This window comes from Boleophthalmus pectinirostris, unplaced genomic scaffold (assembly GCF_026225935.1).
Source record: "Boleophthalmus pectinirostris isolate CB_2022bp ecotype Guang Dong unplaced genomic scaffold, ASM2622593v1 HiC_scaffold_4, whole genome shotgun sequence".
NCBI classification, from domain to species: domain Eukaryota; kingdom Metazoa; phylum Chordata; class Actinopteri; order Gobiiformes; family Gobiidae; genus Boleophthalmus; species Boleophthalmus pectinirostris.
In genome coordinates, this window is record NW_026571353.1 from 30,888,206 (window position 1) to 30,894,250 (window position 6,045).

A 6,045-nucleotide genomic window follows, 5' to 3' on the forward strand; every position below is an offset into this window, starting at 1 on the left:
TATTACATGAAGTGACGCCAACTCGTTTCAATCAGCAAGATGGTCTTTGTCTAGTCAGGCTGGCACCACCTAGTGTGTCCGCTCAATTTCAATTTCTCTCCAGCGACTAGATCAGAAATCGGAATACACTAGACGGTTTGTAAGAACCCCGGAAGTTGTAGACCGCGCACTGGCCAATCAGTGAAGAGCTGTGAAGCCATGACGTCAAACTCAAGCGCCTGTCTGGGTCCTTTTTGTGGTGCAGCACAACAGTAAACAAAGAGGTTGAGATGGATGTAGACGAAGTCATACATTCTGTGTTGGCAACGATTTCCAAGATCGAGAATTTAAAGCCGGAACAAAGAGAATGTTTGGTGAATTTTATCAAGCAGAAAGAGGTTATTGCCCTTCTTCCTACGGGATTTGGCACATTACATACATCACAACCAAATAGCAGCGATTGGTTAAATAAAAAAAAAGTATCTGCCTACCATCGAGCGAACGAACTCCTAATGCTGCAAGGTCAGACGGTTTCCACGAAGTGATACCAGATGATGAATCAGGTTAATCTTTGTCAGGGCATAATGGTAGAACAGGACACAGACCTGGAGTTGTGTTCTGTTTAATTCATGTTTAACACACAGATCCTGCATATTTAGACTGTTCTTCTCTCAAACTGAAAACACTGTGTTGCACCTTGTGATGCCGTGTGGTAATACAGGAAGAGCTCCACTGTGTTTTTAAACGACATGCATTTTCACTAGAATCATTTGGATAATTTCAGCCCTGGAGTTTCCAGTCTCTACTGAACTAAAAGGTGGCTGTTAACTTGAAAACTACCGCTACATGACATCACATGATGAAAGAGAGCATTATGAGCTCTAGAGTTGCAGAAAGTTTAATAATTCAGGATTAGCTGTGAATGAAACAAAACCCAACTCCAGGTATGTTTCTGAAGAGGTAACAGTATTATCACATGGCATAAAGCTCACAAGAATCAAGTAATTATTGAGAAAAATGTATAGGTTATAGAAATGAAAAATTAAATCTGACATTAATGCAATAAAATGAATTCTTACTATTGTTTGTATTGTATTCATTATTGAAACATATGCATTTGTAGTGTCAGCAGATTTAAGTTTCCTGACATGCTTGTCTCCATGACGGCAGGTATATTTAAAGAGACAGTCCGGAATTTTGGACATAGTACCTCATTTCCTAGTGAGCCAGAGTGTTGGAGACGTGTGGAGACACTTTTTAAAATATTCCATCCAGTCCTTGTATTTGCAGAGGTCCTTTTTAAATTTAACCAATCGTTGCTATATGTATGTCTAGAACGCTCAGTGGTGTCCAAGTAATTGCCAGCACAACAACAAACAAAGCAGAGAGTGAACATATCTGTCAACGATCACTGACGTTTCTGTGAGATGAACTTGCAAATTAAAGATGCTATAAAAAATTTGAAGTTTGTATTTGACAAAGGAAGTCCAAAGGAGGATAGCATATGCAGTCTGCTATCGCAACTCGGGTTGGTTCAACTCTTCTCTGATTGGTCGGTGCGCGGTTTACAAATTCCATGGTTCCTGCAGACCGTCTAGTGTATTCCAATTCGTGACCTAGTCGCTGGAGAGAAATGAAATTGAGCGGAGACACTAGGTGGCGCCAGTCTGACTACTCAACGATTTCCCAATAATCGTTATTGTGTGTCAGATAATATGGCAAGAAATGATAATATAATCCAAGTTTATTTTATTTTTAGTTAATAGAAATTCTGATTTTGTTGCAAGTTCTCAAACCACAAATACAACGAGATGTTTTGAATTCAAGAAATGCTGAAATTTCCTTTTGACTGTGAAAAGTTGTAAACAAAAATCCAGACATATCCAGGATTTTCTGCAATACGTATGATCTTAAACACACTAAATAATAGACAGAAAATACGTAAATAGAAAGATTCAAATTCCAAATTTTGACTGCTCAACCAATGATGTTTATGTCGAAAGGATGAGTGGACAAACGATGACACACACACAAAATTTCAGCTTGACACATTAAAAACTTGTGTGTTCTATATTTGACTTTCAGAACAAAAAAACAAAACAAAACAGAGAGATACGATTGCGAGATTACAGGGACGTTTGAAGCCCGTAACATGGATAGCCCTGCGCAGATCGCATGTTCACCTTTGAAGAGTGCATTTAGAAGTCTACGGGGGCGTGTGGGACCAACGGGAGTCGTAAAAGCAGAGATGGAGGGATGGGAGGAGGAGGAGGAGAGGAGGGGTCCGACCTGTGGATTGAAATGTGCGCCTCCCCGGCCCCGCCCCCTCTCCTTGGCTCTGAGAGGGAGCTCTTTCTGCGCTCCACAAAAGGGCGAGATCGGGTTACGGCGGGACATTCACCGGCCCACTTTGTTTTCAAATTGTTTTGTTTAGTTGTGACACTGTAGACACCCAACACCTTCCAAGAATCCGAACTCAGGTGGAGAGGAGCAGGGATGGAGTGAAAGAGAGAGGGAGGGAGAGATGGAGAGGAGGAGAGGATAGCGTATTGGACAAGAGAGGAGAGGAGCAGGAGATTAAGGGAAGAAGGGAAGGAGAGCTAGAGAGGATAGTACAGAGAAAAGGGAAAAAAGGAGGAGGGATGGAGTGAAAGAGAAGATGGAGAAGAGGAGAGAAAGGAGGCGAGGAGTAGGAGATAGGGAAAGAAGGAGAGAGGATAATATATTGGACCAGGGAGGGGAGGAGAAGGAGATGGGGAAAGAAGGGAGGGAGAGAAAGAGAGGATAGTACAAAGGGAGAAAAGGGAAGAGAGGAGCAGGGATGAGTTGAAAGAGGGAGGGAGAGGTGAAGAGGACAGCAAATGGAAAAAAGAGAGGAGGAGCAGAGAATAGGAGGAAGGAGTAAGAAACAAGAGATGGAGGGAGGAGAGAGAATAGTATAGAGAGAGAAGAGGGAGGAGAGGAGAATGGATAGGGTGAAAGAGAGAGGAAGGGAAGGGTGGAGAGATAAGAAAGGAAGGAGAGGAGCAGGGGATGGGAAAGGAGAGAGGGAGAGAGAGAGAGAAGGAGGATAGTACAATGTGAGAAGAGGGAGGAGAGAAGCAGGGATGGGGTAAAAGAGAGAGGGAGGGAGAGATGGAGAGGAGAAGAGGATAGCGAATGGAAAAAGGAAGAAGGAGAAAGAAGGAGAGAGGTAAGGAGTGAGGCTGAGGTAGGAGGGAAGGAGAAGAGTAAGAAACAGGAGATGGAGGGAGGACAGAGGAAGGAAGAGAGGATAGTTCAGAGAGAGAAGAGGAAGGAGAGGAGTATGGATAGGGTAAAAGAGAGAGGGAGGGAGGGATGGAGAGATAGAGAGGAGAAGGGGATATTAAAGAGGATAAGGAAGGAGAGAGGGAGGGAGAGAGAAGGAGGACAGTAGGAAGGTAGAAAACGGAGGAGAGAAGCAGAGATGGGGTGAAAGAGAGAGAGAGGGAGGGAGAGAGAGGAGAAGAGGATAGTAAATGGAAAAAGGAGAGGAGGAGCAGAGGATGGGAGGAAGGAGAGAGGAGAGAGGTAAGGAGCAAGGTTGGGGTAGGAGGGAGGGAGAAGAGTAAGAAACAGGAGATGGAGGGAGGAGAGAGGGAGGAAGAGAGGATAGTACAGAGGGAGGAGACGAGTATGGATAGAGTAAAAGAGAGAGGGAGAGAGGGAAGGAGAGATATAGATATAGAGAAGAAGGGGGTAGCAAAAGGGGAAGGGAGAAAGGAGAGGAGCAAGGGATAGGGAGAAGGAGAGAGGGAGAGAGAGAGGGAAGAGAGAAGCAGGGATGTGGTGAAAGAGGGATGGAGAGATAGAAAAGTTAGAAGAGAGAGGAGAGAAGAAGGGATGGGGTGAAATGGAGAGATGGAGAGGAGTAAGAGGAAGGAGAAAGGTAAGGAGCAAGGGGGAAGCAGGAGATGAGTATGGGGAAAAGGGTGAAAAAAATAAGGAAAGGCACAGAGAGAGGTACGGAGCGACAGAAAGAAGGATGGAGAAGGGAATGGGGAAGATGAGAGGAGGGAAAATGAGGGTAAGGAAAACAAAGCACGAAGATGGGCAGGAAACGAAGCAGAGAAACAGAGGATAGAGGGAAATAGAGAGGAAGCTGGAGGAAGCGAGAGTAAGGGTGGAGGGAAGGGGAAGGGAGAAGGAGCATGAGAGAGGAGCATGGGATGACGAAGAGAGCAAGAGAGGGTGCAGTAGGAGGAGAGGAGTAAGAGAAGGATAAGGACAGGGGTTTGCTGGGGGGTTGACGGAGCAGGTAGGAGGCGCGGGGGCGACCGGAGAGCCAGGACGCGCAGCCTGTAGACGAAGAATCTTCAGGAAATTGAAATTATCCACACTTCTCCGTCTTTAGAGCTCACCCTGGGGCTTGTGCGAACGTTAGTGTTTAGCTTAGCCCCCCTCGGAGGAGCTGTCGGACCCCTGCCTGGCTCTCCGGCGCTCCCTTGTGCACCTTCACGTCTGCAGGCGTTTTACACAGCGCCGCTCCACAGGTTTAAGCAGATTAACACGGCTCTGCCCACACACACACACACTGATCACACACGGTTAATGCTGTTAGCTTAGCTCGCACTTTCAATGGGACTTTATCACCTATAACAAAGAAAATAAAATAGGAAATGTTTAAAAATAAATGTATTATCCAAATTCACAAAAAAACAATAAAATATGTTGCATTAGGTTTCATTAAATTGCTGATCTCCTTAGTCCTTGTAGGTTTTATTGATGTTGCACACAGAAAATCTGAAAAGTTTGTCATGAATGTGGCTGTATTCAAAAGATTCCTTAAATAATGAGTGATAAATACAGTATATACACATTAGTATAGAGCTGTTAGAGCTGTAATTGTGAAGCATTAGTTAGGTTTACATGCTTGGCTTGGGAAAATGGTCCATGGACTAATCTACCAGACTAACTATATTTAGGCATTTATACAAAATTATTTGAACAGCTTTAAAGAAAAAAACTAAACAAAACATATGTTATTAGGTTCTTTTTTCAGACCAAGAGTTTGTTTTCATACCTGACAGTTTCGACTGCTCACTAGCGCTCTTCCTCAGAGTGGTCACATGATGTTGCTGTGCATGTCCGATAAGCTGATTTTTACAGGTTTTAGTGTTGTCTTCCTACTGTGCATCAGGGGCATAACAGAACAAGTGCAGAGGGCAATGAGAAAACACAATATGAACACACCAGTGAAACCGTACAGAAAATTACTCACCCGCCCAAAGACAAAATAGAACCAGAGGATAAATATAATGTCATATACGAAATACCCTGCATGTCCGGCTATAAAACACACATTGGAGAAACAGGGAGGGCGTTCAGTACACGAAAAAAGAACACAGAACAAAATGCGAGAAGGAAACAGCAAAGGCGTGCACACGAGCAACAAAGCACAAAGCAGAACAGGAACAACTCAAATTGGCCATTTCTGACAACTGTAAAAGAGAGAACCACTTTATGGACTGGGACGGAGCGAACATCACTGGGACAGAGGACAATAAATATCATCGCTGGATTAAAGAGGCAATTGAAATACGGAAACGTGCTCACAGGACTATAAACCGGGATGAGGGGGCTTTTTTACTCTCACACACCTGAGATACTGTCCTGAGGAAGCTGGCGCTGTCATCCTGCCTCCAATGGTAGGAAGACAGTGCCAAAATCTGTATAAATCAGCTGAGCGGACACGTCCCCATACCGTGGCCATACCGGTTTGTCAAAGCCTGATTCCGTCAGATCTCAGAAGCTAAGCAAGGCTGGGCCTGGTTAGTACTTGGATGGGAGACCACTGGGAAAATCAGGTGCCACAGGGGGGCAACAGGCGCAAAAACTGTCGTTGTGTCCTTAGGCAAGACACTTCGCCCACATTTCCTAGTATGAAAGTGGTGTGTGCGTGAGTGATGGTGGTGGTCGGAGGGACCAATGGTGCTGATTGGCATGGCAGCCGTACTTCCATCAGTATGCCCCAGGGCAGCTGTGGCTACAATAGTAGCTTACCATCACTGGGTGTGGAGTAAAAAGAATAATGAATCTATAAAT

At 44.7% G+C, this 6,045-nt stretch overlaps 1 pseudogene; it reads left to right on the forward strand.

Annotated features, from left to right (window-relative positions):
• Positions 1–5,701: 5,701 nt before the first annotated feature.
• On the forward strand, positions 5,702–5,819 carry LOC129411383 (5S ribosomal RNA; annotated as a pseudogene).
• Positions 5,820–6,045: the final 226 nt, after the last annotated feature.